This window comes from Callorhinus ursinus, unplaced genomic scaffold (genome assembly GCF_003265705.2).
Source record: "Callorhinus ursinus isolate GAN/ISIS: 27379988/994484 unplaced genomic scaffold, GSC_fseal_2.0 scaffold42, whole genome shotgun sequence".
NCBI classification, from domain to species: Eukaryota; Metazoa; Chordata; class Mammalia; order Carnivora; family Otariidae; genus Callorhinus; species Callorhinus ursinus.
The window spans coordinates 7,524,364-7,544,540 of NW_027397104.1; the positions used below are offsets into that span (position 1 = coordinate 7,524,364).

Here is a 20,177-nt window from a genome sequence, read left to right on the forward strand (position 1 = left end):
GGATCGAGCCCCACATTGGGCTCTCTGCTCAGCGGGAAGTCTGCTTCTCCCTCTCCCACTCCTCCTGCTTATGTTCCCTCTCTCTCTGTCTCTCTCTGTCAAATAAATAAATAAAATTAAAAAAAAAAGTTTTAGTGTATATGCTTTATGGATGATCTTACTTAAGCTCAGAGAGATTAAATAATTAACCTCAATTCACATGAGTAGCGAATGATGGAAGCAGGACTCATACCTAGGTCTCTACAATCATATACTTGCAGTGCATCTCACGGCTTCAGTGCCTAGAGTGAACCAGTGCTTGTGGACTAGTTTTGGAAGGTCATCGCCATACAGAACATTGGTTCTGAGAGGAAAGCGTGCCTGCAAAGTCAAGCAATTCGGCTAAGTGAAAGTGTTGTCAATTTGTGCTGGAAAGGCTCACTCTCAACATCTTCATTTTATAACTATAGGCACTCTGTGTGCATTGGGCCTTTTTCCTCTGTGGATTCTAAAGGGACTTGAGGAAAAAAGCAACTGCTCATTCTTTGTCCTTTAAAATATTTTGTGTCATGCTCATAAATCTGTTTGCCTCCTATCATCTAAATACTAGTGGTTGAGATGAAAAAAGCATCAGGCTAAAAAATATATTTCTGATTATACAGGGAATATAGTTAGAAAAGAAATATTTCATATATTTTTGTGATTTCAGAGCCAGGGGTAGGACGGATGTGTGCGTATCTGAGAGGCGGGGGTTACTCTGGGATCAATGTTTTCTTTTTGTTTGTTTGCATTTTGCAATTAAGAAGATTGATGTTAATTTGATCCAGGAATTATGCTATATGGAAAGAGGTATCCCTTGGAGGGAGTACAGTATCCTCCAGACAACTTATCCCCCGGATCTATTTGCTGTGCACGTCCCATGAGGGTTGAGGTGAAAGAATGAGGCAGCTATGACAGGCTGTCAGAACCATGGGAATCTGGGGGACTTGATCCCCAGTTCTCCTTCACATTGTATGGCAGAGAGCAGTTTGCTCACTTCCTTTCCCAAACTAGGAGCCGTGCAGGATGTGTCCTCCCTGCAGTCAGTGCTTTTGGAAGCGGAGTTTTGGGTAAGTTAGAGGAAGTAGGCAACAGAATTGCTGATTTTCAAGGGCATCTAGCACATGAAAATTTGCATTCTGTGAGTCTCCTCACCCTCCCTGGTGTCTCTGAACAATCTGGAATTAGCAAGCCTTGACAACGGCTAATGAGAATGAACAGACTAACACAGATTCCCCTTTTGCGGCAATTGGATTGGATTCAACCTTTACAAGACAGGCAAATCATCCCAAATAACCTATTTTTTGAATGAATAAAAAGATGTCCTTGCCTCACATGGTCGTGTGCTAAGAATGGAGTCGGGAAAGACGCTGAGCTGTAGTAATGATGATAATAGCTAATACCTCCTGAGCGTTTACTATGATGCTGGGCATGTAGTCTTCACGTCAGCCCTATGGCATGGGTGCCATCACTGCCACCACCTTCATCAGCAGCTTCCCCATTTTATAGATGAGGAAACTGAAGCACAGAGAGGTTACATTTTCTTCCTTAGGCCCACATACCTGTTCCTGGGGTTACGGGCCCAACTACACCCCGAATCTCTCCCCCTGTCAGAGTAAGAACTGCAAAGTGCACCTTGGAATTCTGAGCTTCCTTGCCAAAGGGCTCTCATCCTGAAATCCATGAAAAGGGGCTTGGTTACAGTTCATAGTATTTGGGGCACAGTACCTGGTGAGCCATTCTTTCCATTTATGACTTATCAGTTGAAAAATAATGATTTAGAATCCGCTATGAACGAGGTACTCTTAAACATGAAGGAAATACTGCTTAGTGGCTGAGGTGAACTCTGGAGCAGGCCTCCTGGATTCGAATCCAATTCCCAGTTGTGACCCTGAAGAGGTGACTTCATGACCCTCAGTTTTCTTGTCTGAAATTACACATAATAATACCTTCCTGACAGGGTTGGTACAGGGATTAAATGAGTTAATTAATGCAAATCAATTAAAATAGTTCCTGGCACAAAGTAAGAGCTTGGGAACTTTTCTTGTTATAGTTATTACTATCCTATTTTTCAAGCAAAAAAAAAGGAAATTGGTTTTGAGAGTTTGTTTTAATAGTCTAGATGAAGAGAGACATATATTACTTTGAATCTATCATTTTTTTGAAATTAGTTCAGATTTAAAACATTAATAAAAATAACTACAAATTTTAAAGGCTTTAATTAAGTTACGCTTTTGTGTCCAAAGAATGCAAATAGGCTTTTTAAATTTCTTAATTTGTTTAATTAATTTATTTAATTGATATTGCTTATATAAATCTATTCCCTCCTAGGTTCTGGGAACAGTGAATGAAAACTCTTAACAAAATTTGTAGAATCCTTGCCCCATGAGAATTCCCCACTCTTTCAACTCAATGTCTTTTTGAAAACATTAACATGACATTATAATTAACACTGAACCTCTCTATAAGTGATGCTGTATAATGCAAGAAAAATGATACCTCATTATTGTTTGAAGTGTCATTTGCTACAGTTCTGCAGTTCATTTGCTCAGTAAAAAAATATCATCCAAAGTGAAAATGTTGCTGACTATCTGAATCCCAATTTTTGCTTATATTAAATGGTTATAATTATTTGTAATCAAAGAGATGTCTCATTTTTTTTAAAGAATGTATTTATTTATTTACTTTAGAGAAAGAGAGAGAGCAGCAGGGAGGGGAAGAAGAAGAGAGAGAGAGAATCTCAAGTAGACTACATGCCAAGTGCAGAGCCAGACTTGGGGTTTGATCTCACAACCCTGAGATCATGACCTGAGTTGAAATCAAGAGTTGGTTGCTTAACCGACTGAGCCACCCAGGCACCCCGAGATGTCTCCCTTTTAAAACACAGCAAATTTGAATGTCCACAATAGCCAAACTGTGGAAAGAGCCAAGATGTCCGTCGACAGATGAATGGATAAAGAAGATGTGGTATATATACACAATGGAATATTATGCAGCCATCAAAAAGAATGAAATCCTGCCATTTGCAACATGTAATGTATGGTGATTAACATAACAATAAAAAAATTAAAAAAAAATAAAACACAGCAAATTTAAAATTCTATTTTGGCATGAATATTTGCCATATGAGAAATCAACATGACTATGACAAATGTGATATACAGTGTTTCTTTTTTTTAAATTTTCTTTTGTTATGAAAATCACCATACATTACATCATTAGTTTGTGTTGTAGTGTTCCATGATTCATTGTTTGTGCATAACACCCAGTGCTCCACGCAGAACGTGCCCTCTTTAATACCCATCACCAGGCTAACCCACCCACACATTCCCATCCCCTCCAGAACCCTCAGTTGCTTTCTCAGAGTCCATAGTCTCTCATGGTTTGTCTCCCCGTCCGATATCCGCAACCTTCATTTTTCCCTTCCTGCTATCTTTTTCTTTCTTTCTTTCTTTCTTTTTTTTTTTTTTTTTACATATAATGTATTATTTCTTTCAAAGGTACAGGTCTGTGATTCAACAGTCTTACACAGTTCACAGCACCCACCATAGCACATACGTCCACAATGTCTATCACTCAGCCACCCCATCCCTCCCACCCCCCACCACTCCAGCAACCCTCAGTTTGTTTCCTGAGATTAAGAATTCCTCATATCATTGAGATCATATGATACATGTCTCTCTGATTGACTTATTTCGCTTAGCATAAGGCCCTCCAGTGCCATCCATGTCATTGCAAATGGCAAGATTTCGGGTTTTTGATGGCTGCATAATATTCCACTGTATATATATATATATGTATACCACCTCTTCTTATCCATTCATCTGTTGATGGACATCTTGGCTCCTTCCATAGTTTGGCTATTGTGGACATTTCTGCTATAAACATTGGGGTGCAGGTACCCCTTTGGATCCCTACATTTGTATCTTTGGGGTAAATACCCAGTAGTGCAATTGCTGGATCATATGGTAGCTCTATTTTCAACAGTTTCAGGAACCTCCATACTGTTTTCCAGAGTGGCTGCACCAGCTTGCATTCCCACCAACAGTGTAGGAGGGTTCCCCTTTCTCCGCATGCCCGCCAACATCTGTCGTTTCCTGACTTGTTAATTTTAGCCATTCTGACGGGTGTGAGGTGGTATCTCATTGAGGTTTTGATTTGGATTTCCCTGATGCCGAGCGATGTTGAGCACTTTCTCGTGTGTCTGTTGGCCATTGGGATGTCTTCTTTGGAAAAATGTCTGTTCATGTCATCTCCCCATTTCTTGACTGGATTATTTGTTCTTTGGGTGTTGAATTTGATAAGTTCTTTATAGATTTTAGATACTAGCCCTTTATCTGATATGTCATTTGCAGATATTTTCCCCCATTTTGTCAGTTGTCTTTTGGTTTTGTGGACTGTTTCTTTTGCTGTGCAAAAGCTTTTTATCTTGATGAAATCCCAATACTTCATTTTTTCCCTTGCTTCCCTTGCCTTTGGTGATGTTTCTAGGAAGAAGTTGCTGCGGCTGATGTTGAAGAGGTTGCTGCCTGTGTTCTCCTCTAGGATTTTGATGGACTCCTGTTGCACATTTAGGTCTTTCCTCTGTTTTGAGTCTATTTTTTGTGTGTGGTGTAAGGAAATGGTCCAGTTTCATTCTTCTGCATGTGGCTGTCCAATTTTCCCAACACCATTTGTTGAAGAGATTGTCTTCTTTCCATTGGACATTCTTTCCTGCTTTGTCGAAGATGAGTTGACCATAGAGTTGAGAGTCCATTTCTGGGCTCTCTATTCTGTTCCATTGATCTATGTGTCTGTTTTTGTGCCAGTACCATACCGTCTTGATGATGACAGCTTTGTAATAGAGCTTGAAGTCTGGAATTGTGATGCCCCCAGCTTTGCTTTTCTGTTTCAACATTCCTCTGGCTATTCGGGGTCTTTTCTGGTTCCATACAAATTTTAGGATTATTTCTTTGAAAAAAGTGGATGGTATTTTGATAGCAATTGCATTAAATGTGTAGATGCTCTAGGTAGCACTGACATCTTCACAATGTTTGTTCTTCCAATCCATGACCATTGAACGTTTTTCCATTTCTTTGTGTCTTCCTCAATTTCTTTCATGAGTATTTTATAGTTTTCTGAGTACAGATCCTTTGCCTCTTTGGTTAGATTTATTCTTAGGTATCTTACGGTTTTGGGTGAAATTATAAGTGGGATCGACTCCTTAATTTCTCTTTCTTCTGTCTTGTTGGTGTATAGGAATGCAACTGATTTCTGTGCATGGATTTTATATCCTGCCACTTTACTGAATTCCTGTATGAATTCTAGCAGTTTTGGGGTGGAGTCTTTGGGTTTTCCACATAAAGCATCATATCATCTGCAAGCAGTGAGAGTTTGACCTCTTTGCTGATTTGGATGACTGTTATTTCTTTTTGTTGTCTGATTGCTGTGGCTAGGACTTCTAATACTATGTTGAATAGCAGTGGTGATAGTGGACATCCCTGCCGCGTTCCTGAGCTTAGGGGGATAGTTCTCAGTTTTTCCCCATTGAGAATGATATTTGCTGTGGGTTTCTCATAGATGGCTTTTATGATATTGAGGCATGTACCCTCTATCCCTACACTCTGAAGAGTTTTAATCAAGAGATGATGCTGTACTTTGTCAAATGCTTTTTCTGCATCTATTGAGAGGCCCATATGGTTCTTGTTCTTTCTTGATTAATGTATTGTAACATATTGATTGATTTGTGGATATTGAGCCAACCTTGCAGTCCAGGGATAAATTCCACTTGGTCGTGGTGAATAATCCCTTTAATGTACTGTTGGATCCTACTGGCTAGTATTTTGGTGAGAATTTTTGCATCCATGTTCATCAGGGATATTGGTCTGTAATTCTCCTTTTTGATGGGGTCTTTGTCTGATTTTGGGATCAAGATAATGGTGGCCTCATAAAATGAGTTTGGAAGTTTTCCTTCCATTTCTATTTTGTGGAACAGTTTCAGGAGAATAGGTGTTAATTCTTCTTTAAATGTTTGGTAGAATTCCCCTGGGAAGCCATCTGGCCCTGGGCTTTTGTTTGTTGGGAGATTTTTGATGACTGCTTCAATTTCCTTAATGGCTATAGGTCTGTTCAGGTTTTCTATTTCTTCCTGGTTCAGTTTTGGTAGTTGATACCTGTCTAGGAATGCATCCATTTCTTCCAGGTTATCTAATTTGCTGGCATATCATTGCTCATAGTATGTTCTTATAATTGTTTGTATTTCTTTGGTGTTGGTTGTGCTCTCTCCTCTTTCATTCATGATTTTATTTATTTGGGTCCTTTCTCTTTTCTTTTTGATAAGTCTGGCCAGGGGTTTATTAATCTTGTTAATTCTTTCAAAGAACCAGCTCCTAGTTTCATTGCTCTGTTCTACTGTTCTTTTGGTTTCTATTTCATTGGTTTCTGCTCTGATCATTATTATTTCTCTTCTCCTGTTGGGTTTAGGCTTTATTTGCTCTTCCTTCTCCAGCTCCTTTAAGTGTAGGGTTAGGTTGTGTATTTGAGACCTTTCTTGTTTCTTGAGAAAGGCTTGTGTTGCTATATACTTTCCTCTTAGTACTGTCTTTGCTGCATCCCAAAGATTTTGAACAGTTGTGTTTTCATTTTTATTTGTTTCTATGAATTTTTTTAATTCTTCTTTAATTTCTTGGTTGACCCAGTCATTCTTTAGTAGAGTGCTCTTTAGCCTCCATGTATTTGAATTCTTTCCGGCTTTCCTCTTGTGATTTAGTTCTAGTTTCAAAGCATTGAGGTCTGATAATATGCAGGGAATGATCCCAGTCTTTTGGTACTGGTTGAGACCTGATCTGTGACCTAGGATGTGATCTATTCTGGAGAATATTCCATGGGCAATAGAGAAGAATGTGTATTCTGTTGCTTTTGGATGGAATGTTCTGAATATATCTGTGAAGTCCGTTTGGTCCAGTGTTTCATTTAAAGTCTTTATTTCCTTGTTGATCTTTTGCTTAGATGATCTGTCCATTTCAGTGAAGGGGGTGTTAAAGTCCCCTATTATTGTATTGTCGTTGATGTGTTTCTTTGCTTTTGTTATTAATCGGCTTATATAATTGGCTGCTCCCATAATAGGGGCATAGATTTTTACAGTTGTTAGAACTTCTTGTTGGATAGACCCTTTAAGTAGGATATTAGTGTCCTTCCTCATCTGTTATTATAGTCTTTGGTTTAAAATCTAATTTGTCGGATATAAGGATTGCCACCCCAGCTTTCTTTTGGTGTCCATCAGCATGGTAAATGGTTTTCCACCCCCTCACTTTCAATGGGGGCGTGTCTTTGGGTCTAAAATGAGTCTCTTGCAGACAGCATATCAATGGCTCTTATTTTTTTATCCAATCTGATAGCCTGGGTCTTTTGATTGGGGCATTTAGCCTATTTACATTCAGGGTAACTATTGAAAGATATGAATTTAGTACCATTGTATTGCCTGTAAGGTGACTGTTACTATATATTGTCTGTGTTCCTTTCTGTTCTGTTACTTTTAGGCTCTCTCTTTGCTTAGAGGACCCCTTTCAATATTTCTTGTAGGGCTGGTTTCGTGCAGCAAATTCCGTTAGTTTTTGTTTGTCCTGGAAGCTTTTTATCTCTCCTTCTATTTTCAATGAGAGCCTAGCTGGATATAGTATTCTTGGCTGCATATTTTTCTTGTTTAGTGCTGAATATATCATGCCAGTCCTTTCTGGCCTGCCAGGACTCTGTGGATAGGTCTTTTGCCAATCTAATATTTCTACCAGTGTAAGTTACAGACCTCTTGTCCCGAACCACTTTCAGGTTTCTTTTTGTTTTTGAGACTGGTAAGTTTTACTATTAGATGTTGGAGTATTGACCTATTTTTATTGATTTTGAGGGGGTTCTCTGTGCTTCCTGGATTTTGATGCCTGTTTTCTTCCCCAAATTAGGGAGGTTCTCTGCTATAATTTGCTCCAATATACCTTCTGCCCCTCTCTCTCTTCTTCTTCCGGGATCCCAATTATTCTAATACTGTTTCATCTTATGGTATCGCTTATCTTTGGAATTCTGCCCCGTGATCCAGTAGTTGTTTATCTCTCTTTTTCTCAGCTTCTTTATTCTCCATCATTTTGTTTTCTGTATCACCAATTCTCTCTTCTGCCTCATTTATCGTAGCAGTTAGAGCCTCCATTTTTTATTGCAACTCATTAATAGCCTTTTTGATTTTGACTTGGTTAGATTTTAGTTCTTTTATTTCTCCAGAAAGGGTTTCTCTAGTATAATCCATGTTTTTTTCAAGTCCAGCCAGTATCTTTACTATCATCATTCTGAACTCTAGTTCTGACATCTGACTTATGTCTATACTGATTAGGTCCCTGGCATTTTTTACTGACTCTTATTCTTTTTTTTTTTTGATGTGGAGTTTTTCCACCTTGTCATTTTGTCCAGAGGAGAATAGGTGAATAAGAAAACAAAATGCTATCAGGTAACAATGACCCCAGAAAAATAACACATTAAACAAATCAGAAAAGTCCCAACACCAGGGGAAAAGAAAGGGAAAGAAAGAAAAAGGAAAAAAGAAAAAGAAAATAAAGAATATGATCAAATATGATCAGGCTGGTGCATAGATCAGTGCCACACACTAGATTTTGGGTGTATTTTGGTCCATTAGAAGAAAGTGCCTCCCAAAATTTTAAAGAAAGAAAAACTTACATATGTACAAAAATAAGGGTAAATACAATGAAGGAATGGAATATGATTGTACAGATGAAAATTATAAAAGATTTTATAAAAGGAATTGATAAGAAGTTGGTTGGGAAAAGAAAGAAGAGGATTTAAAAAAACAAAAGCAGGGGAGAGAATGTGATCAGGCAGGAGACTAGAACAAAGCCATATACTAGGGATATTTAGGATATATTTTGGTCTGTTAGAAGAAACTGTATCCCAAAATTTTAAAGAGAGAACAACTTATATATATACCAAAAATAAGGTTAACTACAATGAAGGGATAGAATATGACTCTAAAAATGAAAAATAAAAAAGATTTTTTAAAAAGGGATTGATAAGATATTGTTTGAAAAAAGGAAAAAGAAAAATTCAAAAAAAAAACAATAAGGAAAAAAAGAAAATTAAAAAAATTAACTTTGAAAGACTAAAGAATCGGGGGGGGAAAGCCATGAATTCTATGTGCTGTATTCCCCTAGCGCTGGCATTCTGCCGTTCTCATTGATTGGTAAACTTGGTCTTGGCTGGCTGTTCTTGTTGATCTTCTGGGGGAGGGGTCTCTTGCAGTGGTTCTCAAATGTCTTTGCTGGAGGCAGAATTGCCCCGCCCTTGCTGGGCTAAGTAATTTGCTGGGGTTTGCTCTCAGGAGCTTTTGTTCCCTGCAAGCTCTCGGTACAGCTTTGGAGGATGAGAGTGAAAATGGCAGCCTTCCAATCTCCGCCCTGGAGGAGCCGAGAACTCGGGGCCCCGCTCCTCAGTGCGCCCCCAGAAAAACAGTCAATCGCTCCCATCTCCCCGGTCTTCGGCCGCCTTCTGTGCTGACCCGGCCTATAACCAAGCATTTCTATCTCTAGCATATGATCCCGTTTGGAGTCTCTAAAGCCAGTGCCACTCCTACTGGGGGAGGAAGGGGAGTCTCCCCGGATCTGCCACTTGTTGGGTCCCTGCTGGAAGAGCAGTGGCCCAACTGTGCTGTGAATCATGGTTTATGGCAACCCCGAGCTGAGAACCCACTCCTCAGCTCCATCTCTGCAGCTGGCTTCCCCGCTCCGATACCTGGGAGCTCTGCTGCACTCAGGCACCCCTGGTCTTTCTGTGACCCCAAGGGTCCTGAGACCACACTGTCCCAGCGAGGTTCCATCCCCTGCTTAGCCACTGGAGCGATGTGGATCAGCAGAGCCGAATTCTAAAATTTCTGATTTTGTGCTTTGCTGCTCTATCACTTGCCGGTAGCAGCTGAAGGAGGCCCCTTCCCCCGCCATCTATCCTCCCAAATATCACCTCAGATTCACTTCTCCGCACGTCCTACCTTCCAGAAAGTGGTCGCTTTTCTGTTCAGAAAGTTGCTGCTCTTCTTTTCTTTGATCTCCTGTTGAGTTCGTAGGTGTTCAGAATGGTTTGATCCCTATCTAGCTGAATTCCTGAGACCAGATGAAATTTAGGTCTCCTACTCCTCTGCCATCTTTCTCCTCCAGAGTCTATACAGTGTTTCTAATGCTATTTCCTCTATTTCTAAATTAATTGCAACATACACTATATAATGACATTATTTCATTGAAAAGACCAAGGAGTGGCTGTCCATCAAGTAAAATAATAATTTTTGTTTGCTTTTGTTATTTCTGTAGCTGAAGGACTTCTAGAGGCTTATGCAACAGAAGGCTCTATTTTCTAGTTGTTCCCATTTTACAGATGGTTAATTTAAAACCTGAAGCATAAGTAAGCTCAACTGACTTTGCAAGTTTGAAAGAACCATACATTAGAAGATTTAAAGTTACTTCCTCTGTTTTAACTGCCATAATCCCAAGTGTTCACCAAGATCTCTGCTTCTGGAATAGATGACAACAAATCATATATTCTGTTCTGAAATGCATTAGTGCCATATTCATTCAGAGAAATTGATTGCATAGGAGCCCAGATATTTATATTTAAAGAGCTAAATACAACTTTATTTTCAAGTTAGTGTATAGCACATTTAAAATTCTTGGAGCAGTTCTTACCTCCCCTTCAATATTTTTTGTTCCAAGACATAATGTCATCACTCAGTGGAAGAAGAAGTAAACCTATCCAGTATTCCTCCAGAGGTTAGAAAAAGGATCTAACAGAGCTGCTAGGAGAAAGATTTCAGCTCAATAGAAGGATGAGCTTCCTAATAATTCAAGTTGTCTCTAAATACATTCTAGCATTAGATATGGTCCGGATTTGGGGGGATTTTTTTTCACATAGTCCAAAAGGTGAGGACTTAAAATTTGTTCAAGGAAATGCTCCAGCTATTTTTTTTTAGTTTAATCCACTGTGATCCTAAGCTGTTCTTGTTACTTTGTGTTTCTAAATCAATTGTAAAATTGGTTTGCCAATTTCCAAATTACACTTGAGACAGTGATTATTACTACAGTGAGTTATTAAGTCAAATTTAGAAGTAGTAAACTTGGGAAATATTGAAGGTTTTCTGTTGTAAATTTTGTCCCTCCAAATCTCACAGTGCTCTAGTGACAACCTGTCATGGGCTTTCTTCAGGCAGACACTGGGTGATGATCACTTCGGAATGTGGTTCAAGGGATAACTCAAGTGTTAGGACTTTTGATTATATGATATCTACATTTCCTTATAACTCCAGGATTTTGTTGTGATTGTGGAAGTTCTTATTTGGCCTAAAATTATTTTCCACGAAGAAACAACTGCATAGTGTAGTGGTTAAAAGTACCAATTTTATGATAGAACCAGGAGACTTGGGATCCGTTCTTTGCTGCCACCAACCAGCTGGATGACCTTAAGGCATTTATTCAGCTTTCTCACAGTTTCTCTAGATGCAAAAAAAATAAAATCTGGTAAGTGAGTGGTGTAGATCAAGTACATACGTGTTACAACATCTCCTATGTACTGGTTGTTCATAATGTGAATTGGGTCTGAGTCTAAAGAATTGGAAGGCTATGTCTTTCAAAGGACAGGGAGAAAAATGAGAAATGAAAACTGGTTGGAACTAGGGAAACAGCTGTGATCTCCAATGATTTGTTTTAACCTGTGAATCTAGAGTGTCATTTGACCACATTGATGCATATTTAGTTTATGATAGCCAGAAAGAAATACTTTTGTGACAAATGTATGATGGTTACAACACTTTCACAACTGCATGGATGAGGGATTTATGATTGGTTGCTTTCTTTTCAGAGATAATTCCATATTCTATCACTAGATCAATAGTTCTTTACAGACACTAGAAGTGATTAAACATCTAACTAAGCACTATAAACACCATTGTATTTTCCTGCAAATCTGCTTTCGATCACATAATCTCTCAGTTCATATTTATCACTGTCTGCCAGGCCAGATTCATCTGACCAGTAAAGTTTGTCTTGCACATTTGCGTTGCATGACGGTACTCATGCTTGTGGCAATAAATTAAAGCTCTGGTGATAGATGTTTCCTCTTCATGCACATGGACACATGCCTTTATGCGAGCCACGTTTCCCAAGGAGTACAGTGTGAGTTTTATGTGCTGAAACTACACAAAACAAATCTTTCTTAGCTTAGGGTTTTGAATCTTCACTGAGAACCCTTGTGGAGCCTGCTGATCAGCATGCAGAACAGAATTCCAGAGAAGTACACAGAGATCTCTCGGGACCTGTATGCATCTGTAGAGGGAGAAAGGCTCCACATATAATTCTTCAGACCCATCCTCACTTGCTCTCCTCAAGGAACCTTTCGTTACTTGGGAAGTGAAAATAGATGTATGTTTCAGCTGCTGTCTAATACCTTTTGGCAGAGAATGCAAAAATGCTCAGCAGTTTACTTCAGGGGTCAAACATTATTTTGGAAAGGATAACTTTTCCAAACAACACACACTCCTACACATATGCACAGAGGTACACTTGAGATCTGAGACGGGTAATGAATCCTGGAGCAATGAGAAAAATGATAGATGATATATAAGACAAGCAAGTAGAATTATAGATGTCTGTGCATTAGACTGATATGTTTAAAAGACCAGTGTCCTCTGGATTAAAGTTAGAGTGAATTTCTATTTCTGTTAAAGGCAACTTCATAATTTCTTGCGTAGGTCCACTGGCACCATTTGTAAGTGAACACATTTCCTTTGGAATGTGAGTTAAATCATGGTATGAACTGCTGCATCCACATGCCTCCAGTTTGCAGTACAAATTCAACAATGCAAAGCAGGAAGCTGCTCAGGTTCCAGATGGCATTTCGTTTTCTACATGGTATCATTAGATTCTCTTTGGCTGCTGTTAGCTGCTGACAATATATCTTGGATCAAATTTATTGTGAATTAGGAAATGATAGATGGAAAGTTATAATAGAAGAATTTTCAATGGGAATTTGCATAGAGTAGGACAATTTAAAAAAAAAAACAAAACACTGTAAGACACTCTTACTCTTTGAAATGCCTAAGTTGTTTGCTATTTGATCAAACAAGAAGATAAAATTTCTATGGAGCTATATTATATTCTGGGGGTTGCAGATATTTGAAGTGACAAAAATATAGCTTGCAAAATACTGTTTTCAAAACGAATTGCACCCTGTCCGTCTTGAGCGGGAGTTTTGGCATTTCACTTTAATAAAAGCTACCATTTTAAGATTTCTGTATTTATGACTTGGAAGAATTTAAAAGCAAAATTGCATTCAGATTTCTGAAGTTTTAGAACCTCTAAAGACAACACACAATCATTGTGTTATGTAATTTTAGAGCCATAGGTAGCATTTATTAAAATATTAATGGGCCTATGCCATATTTGCTTTATATTTCTTTGAGTAATAAGTTAAACTTATTTTCATATTTACCATAAAATAAAGCAAAACCAATAATAATGAGCATCAGGGCACCTGGTTTGCTCAGTCAGTAGAACATGTGACTCTTGATCTCTGGGTCATAAGTTCAAGCCCCACATTGGACATAGAGTTTACTTAAATAAATAATAATGAACATCAACATGGAACATTGTATTTCCCAGATTTATTGGTGTGAGGACTATTCCCCCTAAGAGAAAAACCTTATACTATATTTTTGAAAAAATACAGTGATGGGTCTTAATAATTTTAATCAGAATTTTTATGATATGAACATCATGTAATATATTCATGAAAAGATTTCTTTTATAGGTCACAATCCCTGCTTATGTTCAGTGTATCTATAATCCTATGATTTATTTACCTAGAGACTTGCAAACTACTTATGCTTTGAGAATAACATATTCCACTTAGTTGAGGATCAGTGTCATACTTTACATCCAAATCCTTTTAATCGGATATTTCTGTAAATGATAATGTTACCCACTTAGAGAGGAACAACATAAAGTGGAAACATCCTTGAGCTGGGCAAGAGACTTCACACTTCTCAAGTCGTTAACACTCAGCACTTGGGGCATTTGTAATTACTTGCTCAGTTTCTGTTTTCCCACTTAAGTGGTTCTCAATCTTGAATGCTCATTGGAATTATTGCATACATTTAACAAACAATACTGATGCCTGGATGGCAATCTACAAATTCTTATTTAATTAATCCTAGAGTGAAGTCTGGAGATCGAGATTTTAAAAATCCAGTAACCTAGGTTATTCTAACTTGTACCTAAGAAAACCATGCACTTGGCTGAAAGTTCAGTGACAGAAAGGATCTTCTCTTCAATGAATAATTCATTTTCTGGCACAGAGTGGACTTTAAATATTGAATGGATGGATGGATGATTGGATGATTTGGAGCAAGTTATCTTACCTGTAGATCTTGGGTTTTAGTATATATAACAAGTAGGCTGACCTACATATTTCTTCCTTTCACTCAAACGACTTACCTGAGAGACTATAGTAATGTGCCTATCTAGTCATTTTCTCCTAAATTAAAAGGATTTTAATGGTGGCAACTGGTATGCTCAACATACCCAATAACGTCTGTAATAAGTTTAATAGTTTTTGCTAAATTAACTTATTAAGTTACATATTTTATAAAATCCCCTGTAGGAACTTTTATTTTTATTTTTTTAAATATAACCATGGATTAACATGGTATATCATGAAATGTCTGTTTGTCCTTGGAAAACAACATGAAGTTTATATTTTACATCTATAAAAGTTACTCTTTTAGTTTCTAATAAATTAGAAATCTGTGGAAGATGGCTTCAGTTATCCAAATTAGTGATTTTTTTTGTCTAAGGAAGCTATCTTTTATCAGTTTTTTTCTTTGTCAAATAAATTATAATATTTAATTATGATTGTTGTCACAATACATTTATTATGAGAGGTTGTTTAGATGAAGTTTTTTGCTATTTTTGTTTTAGGCAACATTCATTTTAACTAATCCTTCCCCATTGTCACCATTGAGGAATGGGCAGTCTCAAGAGTCACAGAAACATTCAAGTTTTATACTTAATGAACCTGTTCAGAAAGTCATGGGTATGGGCCACATAAGTGATTATATTATAACAATGAAAGTCAATAGAGCTTTGCTTTGGTGAAAGAGTATTGGACAAAACTCAAATATAAGTACAATGCAACCTGGGATTTCATTCAAACCTTGTTTCCTTTTGAAAGTCTTCCTTCAAAATGCCCCAGTACTGTGATACAATTTTGGAGGAATTAAACATGATCAGGTTCAGTTATAATTACTACTTGATCTAAGCCTGTAAGTTTGAAGCTAGGATGCTGTGGGTTACCCTATAGTTGAATAGGTCCTACTAGTAGGTTGATGTGTACTAGTTAATGATTTTGGCCAGAGGTTTCCAAACTTTCTAGGTTCATGATGCCTGCCCCCATCCCCCCGCATAGTATCTCAGTAATAGGACAAAAGAGATCTTTAACAATTCCTTTTACCAAATGGCTAGACTTAAATAACTTTCTAAGTATTTATATCCTAACATCTTGGTAGCTAGTTGAAAAAATAATATACATAAATAAAATTAAAAGAAAAAATATTTAATTTCATTCCTAAATAGACACAATCATTTACTAACCAGATGTTTGTACTTGTTGGACACTACACAATTTCTGAAATTTTAATAGCAGATTGGATGCTGTAACCCTCATTTCCTGTTCCAAATTGATTCTCAACCAGTACTTGCTTTTTACCATGTCAATCATTAAAAACCCAGCTTCACAAAGATGGGACATCATCAAAAGGAACAGAGCAAAGTTTAATGTGAACTACCACCAGCTAATAGTTTGTGCAGTATTTAACAGGTGTCTATTAATATTATATTTCCCTTGAAATTTTAAAATAATTTGTGGCAGTTTTTAAAATTTACTGAAATGCCCTGAGATGCTTCCATGTAAAGTTTGGGAACTGTGGAGCTAAACTATTTTCTCTATTTTAAAACTGTTTTCTAAATTACCCATGCTTTATTCAGGAGTTAACTTTGTCAAATGTTGGGCATTGGGATCTAAAATAATATGGATTGCAAACTGCTAAATCCTTGAATTTTTATTAGCTGAAATCATTAAAACAAGTATTTTCCTTTTGAGAACATTTATGGGTTTTAAAATTAAATGTTTTTTTTTCCCTGAGAATATAGCTTAAACAAATTTCAAGCAAACAAATTTCATTGAATGCAGAAAAGCAAAGAGGAAAGAATAAAAATAATCTCTAATCCCAACATTCAAGAATAAACAGCATCAATATTTGTGTGTATATGTGTCCAGACACTTTTTTTCTTAATCATAGATGAATAGACATGTACATTTTTATTAATTTTTTACAAAAATGATTTTATATCATCTTACAGTCCACTTTATTCACTTAGTCACATAAACCATGTATTTTAGATATGTATACACACACATAGACATATATATGTATATGTAGGGATATAGATAATATATATATGTTTATATAATAGATATATATGTATATATATGTAATTCATCCCAATCTATATATTTGTATACATAGATATATTTTATTTTCTTTAAAGATTTTATTTATTTATTAGAGAGAGAATGAGAGATAGAGAGCACAAGAGGGAAGAGGGTCAGAGGGAAAAGCAGACTCCCTGCTGAGCAGGGATCCCGATGTGGGACTCGATCCTGGGACTCCAGGATCATGACCTGAGCCAAAGGCAGTCACTTAACCAACTGAGCCACCCAGGCGCCCGTGTACATAGATATATTTAGACTTAGATGTGTGTATGTACATTAAAAACTTTCATGGCTCCATGGTATTCCACTTTTTGGTTGTATATTGTACTACATTTTATTTAATCAATTTCAGTTGTTGGATGTTTGGATTATTTCAAGTTTTCCTCATTGTAATACACTAGGTACTAAAAGTTGTCATAATCAAACAGCTGTCTGATTATTTTCTTAGGAAGCATTCTTTAAGTCAAATTACCTTAAGGGATACATATATTAGAAACTCTTTATTTATTGCCAGTTTTCCCTCAGAAAAATTTTATAAACTTGGCTTGCAGGTGACCCCAATAATATTTATTAATAATTTAATCTCTCCTCATTTGTTTGAAATATTACTTTCACTATATAATAAATTGTTAATATTCCATGAATTTTTATATCTACAGTGGCTTCAGTGCTATGATTATTTAATTATGTTTCCTTTACAACTGATTTCAGTATATAATAATATAGTCCCAACTACTCCCCCAACATATTTTGTTACTATGTTCTAGACTAATCTCATCTGTTGCCATGTATTTGGTCTGTCAAGTTACCTTCCTCCATCTTCACCCCTCATGAAAATGCCTTTAGGATTTTAGTCGTAATTGAATATTATTTATGAGTTAATTTTGGAAGAGGCATCTGTACAAAACTGTTTTTTCATAGAGAATTATAATTTCTGTCTACTCATACGTACTTGAGAATAAGTTTGATATTCCTTATGCATTTAAAAAATTGTTTAAACTACATAGTAAGCTTAATGAAATTTTTATATTTTTGTTTTTGTTATGAATATAATTTTTCAAATATATTTTCTTAAGAGTATCTATTTGGTTGTAATCAGTATATGTACAAAGTTGTTTAAAAATTTTCAAACAAAGTCATCTTGCTGAACTAATGTTTCAGTATTTGTACCTCTTATTTATTCTCATAATGCATACCAAATAATAAAACTAATACTGATAAAACTGATTTCTTGACTTATTTTGGAATATACCTGGTGTTTTAGCATTAAAAAAATATCTGCAGTTAGTGTCATAGAAATATTTTTTCAATTTAATTAAATTTTCTTCTGTTATTAAAGTTTTGTATTTTACCATTTTTATGAAAAGAGTCTTTAAAAATGTTTTGGGAATATCAATATACATCATATTTACTCCTTTGCTTTTTTAATATGAAGAGTTACTAACATAATAGATCTTTAAAGAGAAACTGTCTTTGCATTGCCAGGATTAATCCTTTTAATCAATCTATTATTCTTTTAATATATTGCTGGATTATACTCAATTTTCAATTAAGATTTTTGCATGTGTAATCCTAAATGACTTAGTATTTTTTCTTTGTGTTTTATCATTTTCAGATTTTAGTTTTTTATATTACCTTTATAAAATGAATTAGGAAAGTCTATATCACCTTATGCCAGAGTAAGAGTTGGCAAATTATGTCCCGCAGGCTACCACCTGCCCACCACTTGTTTTTGTAAATAAAGCTGTATTGAAACACAGCCATGCCCACTGGATTACATGCTGTGTGTGTCTGCTTTCATCCCATGGAAGCAGAGTTGAGTAATTGCAACAGAGACTTCATGACTCTCAAGGCCGCTATATTTTTATTATCTTACCTTTTACAGAAAAAGTTTGCTCCCTCTGCCCTAAGATAAAGTTGCCTAGGATTTTGCCATCCTTCAAAATCTGTACAGAACTCATCTGAAAAATTAAATGGGTCTTTACCTCATTTTCTTGTGAGAGGATAGCTTTTTGAGTGTTGTTTACTTTGTAATGTTTATTTCATTGGTGTTTCAACTGAAACTTCCTGACATTTTATGGTTTAAATTGTCTGTGGCCGGGGCGCCTGGGTGGCTCAGTTGGTTAAGCGACTGCCTTCAGCTCAGGTCATGATCCCGGGGTCCTGGGATTGAGCCCTGCATCGGGCTCCCTGCCCAGCCAGAAGCCTGCTTCTCCCTCTCCCACTCCCCCTGCTTGTATTCCCTCTCATGCTGTCTCTCTCTCTCTCTCTCTCTCTCTCTCTCTCTCTCTCTGTCAATTAAATAAATAAATAAAATGTTTTTTAAAAATAAATAAATAAATAGTTTGTGGCCAACATAATTTTCCAGATTTTAATACTAATTAGTAAAGATTGAACATATTCTATTATAGTTTCAAAATGTTCTTTTTTACATTTTGCTTCTTCCTTTTTGAATAATGTGTGTCTAAATAGTCTGTTTTTGTTCTTGATCAGTATTATGAAGGTTGTCTATTTTATAGTTCTCTTAAAGAACCAATTACTGGTATTTATCAAAACTACTCATCTATTTTATCTATGTTTAATCTATTTATATAATTACTATCTTTGTTAATTCTTTCCTCAATACATTTTAAAGTATTTTATTGTCCTTTTTTAGTTTCTTAAGTATAACAAATTCATAGGTGAGGTACTCAAATTTTTCTCATTTAAATATAAATGCATTTAAGATTATATATTTTTTCTTTGAGTACCATTTGGCCAAAAACCACTTTCATTTTGGTTAATTTTTTAAAGAGTCCTAAATACTTATTTTGATATAATCATCCACATGAGAATTAATGAAGAATTTTAAATTATTACTAATAATTTGTTCTTTTTTACTATTAATAATAAATTTTCTTTAATAGAATTATGAATTTTTGAAGGCTAACATAATTTATTCCAAATATACTATTTATATATGGAAGAAAGCATATAATCATTGCTTATAGGGTTCAACTGTCAGTATATAGTCCTGAATCAACTTGTTAGATACTCTATATCCCTATTTATGTTTGGAATAATTGATCTCTTTGATGTAGAATTATTAATTCCCCATACAATTTTTAGTTTTGTGTTTTTCTAGATAGCTTCTAACTAGCTTTTAATTTTTTTATATGTTCATCTAAATAGCTTTTCATTTTTTTATATGTTCCTGCCATGTGCATAAAGATCCATGCTTAGACCTGAATTATGGTTTATAGGTTTTAACAGTAGAATATAAAAATCTTAGTTATGAGTTCTGCTTTCTGATATTAATATTACTCACTTTTTACTTTGTATTTGCCTAATATGTATCTTCCACATATTTATTTTCCTTTTCCTATTTTCCATATCCTATTTTCCTTTTCCTTTCCTATTATTATCCTTTTCAAAATATTATTTTATTTTAGGTATGATTCTTGTTAATATCAAATAGCTAAAGTTTTCTTTTGATCATAAACTAAACTTACCTCCTTCTAAAAGGAAATTTTAAGTCAGTCACTTATATTGTGATAATTGATGCTTTGATCTCATTCCTCTTATTTTATCTTTCCTGTTGTTATGACTTGCTAAGATTG

At 35.9% G+C, this 20,177-nt stretch overlaps 1 protein-coding gene across 4 annotated transcripts in view; it reads left to right on the forward strand.

The window, feature by feature from the left end:
* Nucleotides 1-20,177, forward strand: part of LINGO2 (leucine rich repeat and Ig domain containing 2) — a 1,267,465-nt gene that overhangs the window by 857,138 nt on the left and 390,150 nt on the right. The gene's annotated exons all lie outside the window — the stretch shown is intronic.